Source organism: Anolis sagrei, chromosome 11, assembly GCF_037176765.1.
Source record: "Anolis sagrei isolate rAnoSag1 chromosome 11, rAnoSag1.mat, whole genome shotgun sequence".
NCBI classification, from domain to species: domain Eukaryota; kingdom Metazoa; phylum Chordata; class Lepidosauria; order Squamata; family Dactyloidae; genus Anolis; species Anolis sagrei.
This window is the reverse complement of record NC_090031.1, coordinates 2,596,863-2,609,050: the sequence shown is the minus strand read 5'-3', so window position 1 is coordinate 2,609,050 and position 12,188 is coordinate 2,596,863.

The window sequence follows — 12,188 nt, the reverse complement described above, 5'->3', positions numbered from 1 at the left end:
CATGGCGGCCATGAAGTCCTGAGCCGCATCTGAAAGAGAGGCCTCGGCGTGGACATTGAAATCTCCCAAGACTAAAAGCCATTGGGAGCTCAACGCAACATCCGAGACCACTCCTGCTAGCTCAGGTCCCTACTTGAGCTGTACCGACCACCCCACTGTACTACAGTCTCCCTAGACTGTAGTGCAGTGGGGTGGTCGGTACACTAACAGAATCCCTATCCTGTCCCGGTCACCTATCCTAAAGCCGACACATTCAAAAGAAGATGATTGTGGGATGGGACACCTGATTAAGGGGATAAAATCCTTATAGACCACTGTGAATCTGCCTCCCCGCCCTCCAAGTCTTGGTTGGTGCTGCACAGAGTAACCTGACGGACAGAGTTGCAGCCTGAAAGACAGTTGCATGTGTCAAGTAGGAAATTTAGGTACCACTTTATGTGGGGAGGATAATATATGACACCATAAAAAACTTCCAGCAAGCTGCAGAGGATGATGAAGAGGCAGCTCCCCCTGTGGCCGGAATCGAGCATACCCTCATGAAGCCAGAAAAGCTGGAATGTTAAATAAATATTATCTGGTTTTCTCTCTCAATTGAAGTGTGTTGTTGTTATTATTATTATTGTTGTTGTTGTTGTTGTTTTCTCAATTGAGGTGCGTTGTTATTACTTTGTTGTTGTTCATTCGTTCAGTCGTCTCCGACTCTTCGTGACCTCACGGACCACCCCACGCCAGAGCTCCCTGTCGGCCGTCACCACCCCCAGCTCCTTCAAGGTCAGTCCAGTCACTTCAAGGATGCCATCCATCCATCTTGCCCTTGGTCGGCCCCTCTTCCTTTTGCCTTCCACTTTCCCCAGCATCATTGTCTTCTCTAGGCTTTGCTGTCTCCTCATGATGTGGCCAAAGGACTTCAACTTTCCCTCTAGTCTCCTTCCCTCCAATGAGCAGCTGGGCTTTATTTCCTGGAGGATGGACTGGTTGGATCTTCTCGCAGTCCAAGGCACTCTCAGCACTTTCCTCCAGCACCACAGTTCAAAAGCATCTCTCTTCCTTCGCTCAGCCTTCCCTAAGGTCCAGCTCTAACATCCGTAGGTTACTACAGGGAAGACCATGGCTTGGACTAGGCAATGGATCTTTGTGGCCAGAGTGATGTCTCTACTCTTTACTATTTTATCGAGACTGGACATTGCTCTCCTCCCAAGAAGGAAGCGTCTTCTGATTTCCTGGCCACAGTCTGCATCTGCACTCATCTTTGCACCCAGAAATACAAAGTCTGTCACAGCCTCCACATTTTCTCCCTCTATTTCCCAGTTGTCAATCATTCTTATTGCTATAATCTTGGTTTTTTGACGTTTATAACCCGGCGTTTGCGCTTTCCTCTTTCACCTTGATCATAACGCTCCTCAGCTCCTCCTCGCTTTCGGCCATCAGAGTGGTGTCATCTGCATATCTGAGGATGTGAATGTTTCTTCCAGCCATTTTCACCCCAGCTTTGCATTCATCCAGCCCCGCACATCCTCGCATGATGTGTTCTGCATACAAGTTGAATAGGTTGGGTGAGAGGATGCAGCCTTGCTGGACGCCTTTCCCAATCTTGAACCCGTCTCCTGTTCCGTGGTCAGTTCTGACTGTTGCTCCTTGGTCCTTGTACAGATTCCTCAGGAGAGAGGGAAGGGGGCTTGGGATGCCCATCCCACCAAGAACCTGCCACCATTTATTATGATCCACACAGTCCAAGGCTTTAGAGTAGTCAATGAAGCAGAAGTAGATGTTTTTCTGAAACTCCCTGCCTTTCTCCATTCTCCAGCATCGGGATATTGGCAATCTGGTCTCTCGTTCCTCTGCCTTTTCTAAACCCAGTTTGAACGTCTGGCAACTGTTGTTATTACAATATTTAAATAAATAAATATTATCTTGTTTTCTCTCTCAATTGAGGTGTGTTATTATTATTATTATTATTATTATTATAGTTTTCTCAATTGAGGTGCGTTGTTGTTATTGTTATATTTAAATAAATAAATATTATCTTGTTTTCTCTCTCAATTGAGGTGTGTTGTTGTTGTTGTTGTTGTTATTATTATTATTATTACCTTTTTGTCTCAGTCGGGAACCAAACTGCATCCATTCCACAGTGCAGACGCACACAGGATTCCTTTCCATGTTTAGGGTTTTAATTTTGTTGTTGTCGTTCCGCACTGAATTTGGACGCCTTGCTTTGTTATTCTGTCCACGCTGCATAAACAACCCTAAACATAAAACTTTGCATTTTAAAATATTTTGAGAACATATTGCCAATACTGCCGCTGAATGCAGAAAACGGGGCAGATGGATGTTCTTTGCAGCATCTATCCTTCTTCCTTACAGCTTGGAGGGAGGAAGGATATATATATATATATATATATATATATATATATATATATTGCCAAGTCCAATTTATTCGACAAATGCATTTTTAGTTTAGCAATGCATTGGCTTGAGATCGATTCCGACAAAATATCATTATCTCAAGAGCCCCTTTCGTTGTGTAATTCTGGAGCTGGACTAGATGACCTTTGGGATCCCCTTTATGTCAATAATGTTACACAATGGGTGTGTGTGTGTGTTGGTATCCTATAGAAATCCTGCAAAAATATTCTGAATGTTAGGAATGGCGTCTCCAGTTTTGCCCGTTCTTTCTAGGGTTGGACTAGATGAGCTTTGGGGTTCCCTTCAGACTCTGTGATTCCTCCTTCCAGGCCAATGCAAGGAAGAGGAGGAAATTGGGAAACGTTCCCAAGCTGTCACTCCATCACAACGGGTGGAGTGACAGCTGGGATTGGGGGGACAGTCGGAGTGACAAAGCTCATTGGGGGGACATGGGAAGGATGCGCAGCCAATGTGCCGATTCACGGTAAGGCTGACAGCGCATGGCCGGTGGCCCACACATCAAAACAAAGCATGATGCATGGACATGGGGGACATCATCCATGCATGAAGAAGCACCCAAGCACACCAGTCGCCCCGTGTTGAATCATGACATGGAAAGGGAACCCAAAAGACTATCTAGTCTAACCCCTTTATGACTATTGGCCTCTCCAATCTCATAAAGGACCTCAAAGGGTATCTACTCCCAACTCCTTCTTCTTCTTGACCTCTTCAAGGACTCTGAAGGCCATCTAGACCAACCTTTGTGCATGTCATGGCCTCTCCAATCTCATAAAGGACCTCAAAGGGTATCTACTCCCAACTCCTTCTTCTTCTTGACCTCTTCAGGAACTCTGAAGGCAATCTAGATCAACCATTGTGCTTTTCTTGGCCTCTCCAATCTCATAAAGGACCTCAAAGGGTATCTACTCCCAACTCCTTCTTCTTCTTGACCTCTTCAGGAACTCTGAAGGCAATCTAGATCAACCATTGTGCTTTTCTTGGCCTCTCCAATCTCATAAAGGACCTCAAAGGGTATCTACTCCCAACTCCTTCTTCTTCTTGACCTCTTCATGGACTCCTAAGGCCATCTTGACCAACCTTTGTGTATTTCTTTGCCTCTCCAATCTCATAAAGAACCTCAAAGGGTATCTTCTCCCAACTCCTTCTTCTTGACCTCTTCATGGACTCCGAAGGCCATCTAGACCAACCATTGTTCATTTCTTGGCCTCTCCAATCTCATAAAGGACCTCAAAGGGTATCTACTCCCAACTCCTTCTTCTTCTTGACCTCTTCGGGGACTCTGAAAGCCACCTAGACGAGCCATTGGGCATATCTTGGCCTCTCCAATCTCATAAAGCACCTCAAAGGGTATCTACTCCCAACTCCTTCTTCTTCTTGACCTCTTCAGGGACTCCGAAGGCCATCTAGACCCACCATTGTGCATTTCTTGGCCTCTCCAATCTCATAAAGGACCTGAAAGGGTATCTACTCCCAACTCTTTCTTCTTCTTGACCTCTTCAAGGACTCCGAAGGCCATCTAGACCCACCATTGTTCATTTCTTGGCCTCTCCAATCTCATAAAGGACTTCAAAGGGTTTCTACTCCCAACTCCTTCTTCTTCTTGACCTCTTCGGAGACTCCGAAGGCCATCTAGTCCAACCTTTGTGCATTTCTTGCCCTCTCCAATCTCATAAAGGACCTCAAGAGTCTATCTCGTCCAACCCTTACACTTATATTGACCTCTCCAAACCCTTAAGGGGTCTCAAGGAGAATCTGCTCCCAACACCTTCCATTTCTTGACCTGTTCAGGAACTCCAAAGGCCATGTAGTCCAACCTGGTGCATTTCATGGCCTATCTAATCTCATAAGAGACCCAGAGTCTATCTAGTCCAACCCCTTTACATTTATTGGCCGCCCCAAACTCTTAAGGGACCTCAAGGGGTATCTAGTCCCAACCCCTTCTATTTCTTGACCTCTTCAGGGACTCCAAAGGCCATCTAGTCCAGTGGTTCTCAACCTGGGGTCCCCAGATGTTTTTGGCCTACAATTCCTAGAAATCCCATCCAGATTACCAGCTGTTAGGATTTCTGGGAGTTGTAGGCCAAAAACATCTGGGGACCCCAGGTTGAGAACCATTAATCTAGTCCAACCTAGTGAAACAGCAAATAACACTTTCAAACCAGGAAAAGAATAATAAAATAATAAAAACTTTGAAAATTCGCCAAAAATCTGTGTATAAGTCAAACATTCTGAAATTTGGCAAGCTAACAGTGGTAGATGTATTCTGCCATTGTACCAAGTTTCACCTCAATACCTTTAAAAACGAGGGAGATAGGAGACCCTCAAGTTTCCCCACTGGCACGAACGCCATTTACGAAGATTACGAAGATTCGGAAGTTCCGTCAAGTTCCGAAGTATTCACCAACCAAAATTCGGAATGACTTTGGAAACGAAACGCCAGGAGTTTAGAACCATTTTTTTAATCGCACCTGCCTAGTAACAATCCCCTAAGAGGAAACGCACACATACCTGCGCATGCATGCCCAATGACGCGCATTTGCACACTCGCTTTTGTGTGTCAAAGAGAGGGGAAGCCAACCTTTTTGCCCGCCGGCGGTTTCCGATTCTCCTTCCTTGGGAACCGCTCTCGGATTCGGTTCCAGCTGCCAAAACCCCGGGTCAATATATGTTAATGCGCCTTTGAAACTCCCCAGCGCTGGGAGTCCCTTCTGAGGCCGCCTAAGACCTCCGTAATTCACCGCTATTCGAAAGGGAAAGAAGAAGGAGAGGGAAAATAGATATGCGAATAGAGAAGGCGAGGGAGAGGGAGGAAAAGCCCTGCTCACGTTATACACGAAGGCTAAGTTTCATAGCAAATATGGAAGTACTCAGGGGAAATGGGCTCTTACTCTTCATCATCATCAACAACATACTCCTTGTCTTCTTTCTCCGCCTCTTCTTCCTCCTCCTCTTTCCTCTCCTTTTCCTCATCCTCTTTTTCTCTCTTCTTCCTCTTCCTCTTCTTACACTTCGTCTTCTTCCTCTTTATCTTCTCGTCCTCCTCTTTTTCTTCCTCTTCCTTTCCTCTTCCTCTTCTTTTCCTCTTTCTCTTCCTCCTTTCCTTTTCCTCCTTTCTCTTCCTCCTCTTCTTTCACTTCATCTTCTTCCTTCTCTTTTTCCTCTCTTCCTCCTCCTTTTCATCCTCTTCTTTAACCCTTCCTCCTCTTTTTCTTCTTCTTTTTTCCTCTTTCTTTTCTTCCTTTCCTTTTCCTCCTCCTCCTCCTTCTCTTCTTTCTCTTCCTCCTCTTCTTCCATTTCATCTTCTTCCATTTTATTTTCTTCCTTCCCTCTTTGCCTCCTCCTTTTCTTCCTCTTCTTTTCCTTTTCCTCCTCCACTTCTTTTGCTTCCTCATCTTCTTTTCTTCTTTCTCTTTTTCCTTTCGTTTCCCTCCTTCTCCTCCTCTTCTTTCTCCTCCTCCTCCTCTTTCACTTTGTCTTCTTTTCTTTATTCTTCTTCCTCCTCTTTTTCCTCTCTTCCTCCTCCTTTTCTTCCTCTTCTCCTCCTTCTCCTTTTTTGCTTCCTCCTCTTCTTTTCCTCTTTCTCTTCCTCCTCTTCTTTCACTCTGTCTTGCTCCTCTTTATCTTCTTCCTTCTCTTTTTCCTCTCTTCCTCCTCCATTTCTTCCTCTTCCTCCTATTCTTTTTCTTCCTCTGCCTTCTCTTCTTCTCTTCTTCCTCTCCTGTTCATTTTCTTCTTTCTCATATTTCCCCTTCCCGTCTTACACTTAGTTTTCTTCCTCTTTATATTTTTTCTCTCCAGTTCTTCCTCTTCTTTTCCTCTTCCTCCTCTTCTTTTTCTTCCTCTGCCTTCTTCTCTTCTTCCTCTCCTCCATCTTCTTCCTCTTCTTTTTCCTCCTTTCCATCTTACACTTAGTCTTCTTCCTCTTTATATTCTTTCTCCTCCAGTTCTTCCTCTTCCTTGCCCTCTTCTTTTTCTTCCTCTTCTTTACTTCCTCCTTTTTCTTTTTCCATTTCTTCCTCCTCCTCATCTTCTTCATCTTCCTCTTCTTCTTCCTTATCTTTCCCCTCATTTCCTCCTCCTTTTCTTCCTTTCTTTATCCTCTTCCTCTTTATCCTCTTCCTCCTTTTAGTCCTCATTTTTCTCTTCTTTTCCTCTTCTTCCTCTCCTCCTCTTCTCCTTTGCCTTCTCCTCTTCTTCTTTCTGTTCCACTTCTTCCTCTTCTTCCTAATCTTCTTTCTTCCCCTTTTCCTCTCTTCCTCTTTCTTTTCTTCCTCTTCTTTTCCTCTTCTTATTTTTCTCTCTTCTTCCTCCTATTGCTGTTCTATTCCTCTTCCTCCTCCTCTTTTTTTCTGTTCTTCCTCTTCTACTTCTTCCTCCTTTTCTTTGTCTCCTTTTCCTCCTAGTCATCTTACTCCTCTCCTCCTCTTCTTCCTTCTCTTTTTCCTTTGACTTCCTCCTTCCTTCCTTGTTTTTCCTTTTCTCTCTTTACTTTTCCTTCCTCCCGTTCTGTGTTGTTTTCCACCCATGCACCACGAAGCACATTGTGGAAGGAGCGCCTGGCTTTCCATTTAGGCTTTTTGCGCGCCTACCTGGCGCGGCTGTCGCTTTGCATTTCACCGCTGGATGCGCAGAGCCGCACTGCTTCCACCTGGATGCTTCAAGCGCCAAGAGCAGCACCAGGAACGCACCTGGAAGATGGAGATGCAACCGGACGGGCGCCGCGCTCCTCGGGGAAGGTGTGGTGCCGCCGCTAGCCATTGAGCTGTATTTACTCCATTCATACCCCTTGGGAGACATAGAGCGGAAGGACAGCAGCGGGGAAAAAATCAGCAAAAAGGTTTATGCCAGGCATGGGCAAACATCATCCCTCCAGGTGTTTTGGACTTCAACTCCCACAATTGTTGTTATTACTATTATTATTATTAGAAACACAACAAGATGAGTACACAGCAAACAAGGACTGTGTGATGTATCGGCAAAAAATGCTTGCAGATCCCAGTAAGGTGGCCTTCTGCAGCTGGCAGGTGGTAATTTGGTCAGCGCCGATTGTTTTTAAGTGCAGGCCAAGGTCTTGAGGCACTGCACCCAGTGTGCCGATCACCACTGGGACCACCTTGACTGGCTTGTGCCAGAGTCTTTGCAGATTATTATTATTATTATTATTATTATTATTATTTTATTGACACACTATATTATTATTATTATTGGAAATACAACAAGATGAGTCCACAGCAAACAAGATCACTCTGCTGGATGTTGTATTGGATCACACGTCGGACGCTTCCCAAGTGTCTAGGACTGTGTGATGTATCGGCGAATAATGTGTGCAGATCCCAGTAAGGCGGCCTTTTGCAGCTGGCAGGTGGTAATCTTGTCAGCACCGATTGTGTTTAAGTGCAGGCCAAGGTCTTGAGGCACTGCATCCAGTGTGCCCATCACCACTGGGACCACCTTGACTGCCTTGTGCTAAAGTCTTTGCAGTTTGATCTTTAAATCCTCATGTCACGCCAGCTTTTCCAGTTCTTTCTCTTCAATCCTGCTGTCACCTGAGATCGCAACATCGACAATCCATACTTTGTTTTCTCCACAATTGTGAGGTCAGGAGTCTTGTGCTCCAAAACTCTTTGTCTGCCTCAATTCTGAAGTCCCAGAGTAGTGTTCTTTCTTTCTTATTATTATTTTGATTTTTTACATTATTTTTGCCATTATTTTGAAGAATATTTTTTCATTATTTTGATTTTTACCATTACTTTTGTAATTATTTTGAAAAATAGAATATCGAGGTGCAGTTTCCAGTCTGTCCAGAGGATGGCAGCAGAGAGGCACCTCTACGGCTCAAGGGCGCGTTTCCCTGTCTGGCCACTTGATGGCAGCAAAGGATTAAAAACCAGCCTCTCCAGGCAAGTGCAAATATTCCTGTGTCCGCAAGAGGGCGACAAAGGGACGGCTATTAGGGCTTCACCTGCCCTATCATTCATCTATCATTGAGCCATAGAGATTAATAATAATAATAATAATAATAATAATAATCATCATCATCATCATCATCATCATCATCATCATCATCCTCCTGGGAGCTGAAGTTTTGCCTTTGGCCTCCTCTGACATTGGGGCTACTAAATAACCACGAAAATATTTCATATTTTTAAATTATTATTTTGATCTTTCCATTATTGTTTATTATTTCAGAGAATATTTTAATGATTATTTTGTATTTTTTACATTATTTTCAGGGATTATTTCGGGGAATATTTATTATTATTATTATTATATTTTCGGCAATTATTTCTGAGAATATTTTAGCTTGATTTTCTTTACAATATTTTTGGCAATTATTTCTGAGGATATTACTATTTTGATTTTTTACATTATTTTTGGGATTATTTTGGATAATATTATTATTATTATTTTGATTTTTTACATTATTTTCTCCATTGTTTTGGATTTTTTTAAAAAAAATACATTATTTCAGGGAATGACCATTAGGGCTTCTTCTGCCATAAATAATAATAATAATAATAATAATAATAATAATAATAAGTTTTGCCTTTAATCTCCTCTGACATTGGGGCCATTACGGCTTAAAATGACCACGAAAATATTCATTATTATTATTATTATTATTATTTACATTATTCTTGGATTACTTCAAAGAATTTTTACATTTTTAAAAGAATATTTATTATTTTAATTTTTTCCATTATTTTTGTGATTTTTTTGGAGAATATTTTTATTATTATTTTGATTTTTTCCATTATTTTAAAGAATATTTTTATTATTGTCGCAGGCTTTCGAGGAATACTTTTATTATTGTTTTGATATTTTACATTACTTTCGGGATAATTTCAGACTATATTTGTTATTATTTCGATTTTTAACATTTTTTGTGATTATTTCCAAGACTATTTTTATTAACATTTTGAATTTTTACATTATTATTTGCATTATTTCAGAGAATATTTTATTATTACTTTGAATGTTTACAGTATTTTTGGATCATTTCCGATAATATTTATTTCTATTGTTTTGACAAAATAATAGAAATAATATTTATTTCTATTATTTTTACATTATTTTTACATTTTCTAGTGAAATATAATATCGAGGTGCGGTTCCCACTCTGTCCACAGGATGGCAGCAGAGAGACGCCTCCACGGCTCAAGGGCGCGTTTCCCTGTCTGGCCACTGGATGGCAGCAAAGGATTACAAATCAGCCTCTCCAGGCAAGTGCAAATATTCCTGTGTCCGCAAGAGGGCGGCAAAGGGGCGGCCACTAAGGCTTTACATTGAGCCATGGCGATTAATAATAATTATTATTATTACTATTTCTGATAATATTTTTATTATTTTGATTTTTGCATTATTTTTGGCGATTATTTTGGGGGATATTATTATTATTATTTTGGATTTTTATATTATTTTTGGTGATTATTTTGAGGAATATTTATTATTATTATTAATTTTTTACATTATTTTTGGTGGTTATTTTGAGGACTATTTTTATTGTTATTTTGATTTTTTACAGTATTTTTGGCAAACATTTTGGGGAATAAATATAATTATTATTTTGAATATTTACATTATTTTTGGTGATTATTTTGAGGAATATTTTTATTATTATTTTAATTTGTTACATTATTTTTGGCAAATATTTTGGGGAATATTTATTATTATTATTTTGGATTTTTACATTATTTTTGGTGATTATTTTGAGAAATATTTTAAATATTATTTTGATTTTTTACATTATTTTTGGCAAATATTTTGGGGAATATTTATTATTATTATTTTGGATTTTTACCTTATCTTTGGCGATTATTTTGAGGAATATTTTTATTGTTATTTTGATTTTTTACAGTATTTTTGGCAAACATTTTGGGGAATAAATATAATTATTATTTTGAATATTTACATTATTTTTGGTGATTATTTTGAGGAATATTTTTATCATTATTTTAATTTTTTACATTATTTTTGGCAAATATTTTGGGGAATATTTATTATTATTATTTTGGATTTTTACATTATTTTTGGTGATTATTTTGAGAAATATTTTAAATATTATTTTGATTTTTTACATTTTCAGCTATTATTTTGAGGAACATTTACTATTATTATTATTTTGATTTTCCAGGGATTCTTTTCGGGGATTATTTTGGGGAATATTTTGAACATTTATTTTGATTTTTAACATTACTTTTGGCAAATATTTTGGGGAATAAATATAATTATTATTATGATTTTTTACATTATTTTCGGGGATTATTTTGGGGAATATTTTAAACATTATTTTGATTTTTAACATTACTTTTGGCAAATATTTTGGGGAATAAATATAATAATTATTATGATTTTTTACATTATTTTCGGGGATTATTTGGGGGAATATTTTTCATTATTTTGATTTTTACCATTATTTTTGTAATTATTTTGAAAAATATAATATCGCGGAGCGGTTCCCACTCCGTCCACAGGATGGCGGCAGAGAGGCGCCTCCACGTCTCAAGGGCGCGTTTCCCTCTCTGGCCACTGGATGGCAGCAAAGGATTACAAATCAGCCTCTCCAGGCAAGTGCAAATATTCCTGTGTCCGCAAGAGGGCGGCAAAGCGACAGCCATTATTTAAGCTTGTTGCAGCGCCAGCCAGCCAGCAGGGGGCGCCCGGTGACGTCATTTCGAGCCAAATCACGGGATCCAATCAGCAGCAAGCGTGGGAACAGGCGCAGGTGCCAAAGAAGCCGCGCTGCGCATGCGTGCGCTTTCCCGCTCGTTATGCTCACTCAGCCCACCTGCTCGAAGCAGTGGCCGCGCGCCTTTCTATGATTGGCAGTCCACCCGTCCAATAGGGAGCGCGGAGGAGGAAGTTTGGGCGGGAAGAAGGCTAAGCAGCTGTCAGCATCTGCGCATGTGCACGTTTTCCCGCCCGACACCTTTTTCGCTAACCAATGGCCGCGCGCCTTTCTATGATTGGCAGGTCGGCCGGCCAATGGGAGATTTGCAGTGTTTTCTGAGGCAATAGCACTATTTGTACAAATTAGGACGAGGATAGACTTGGATTTCTGTGTTTAGAGTTAAGACAGATAAATAAATAGATAGGTAAAATGTCTTCCTGTGAGGAAAAGGTGGAGATATTGTGAAAACAAGACAGGTGAGGAACAAGGCAGGAAAACACCTGGAAATAGGTGTCTATATATACCAAATATATATATTTGGTGCCTCAAAGTAAATGTTTTTCAGGAAGGGAAAGAATGGAAATGGATTTGTCATAATTATGATAATACTGATGTTGGCACATTGGCAACAATGATAAAAATATTAATATAATAATATATTAATATTAATATAAAGTATATTAATATAATAAAAAATATATCAATATATCAATATAATTATATATCGAATATAATAATAACATATTAATATTAATATATAGTATATTATATTAATATAATATAATAAATAATATATCAATATATCAATAATATAATTAATATATTGATATAATATAATAAATAATATATCAATATATCAATAATATTAATTATATTATTGATATATTGATATATCATTTATTATATTATATTAATATATTAATTATATTAATATAATAAATAATATATCAATATATCAATAATATAATTAATATATTGATATAATATTAATATTATAATTTAATTTAATAATTTATAATAATATAATATTAATATTATAATACTAAGAATAATTAATATTATAATACTAAGAAAAGAAGAAATGTGAAGAAAA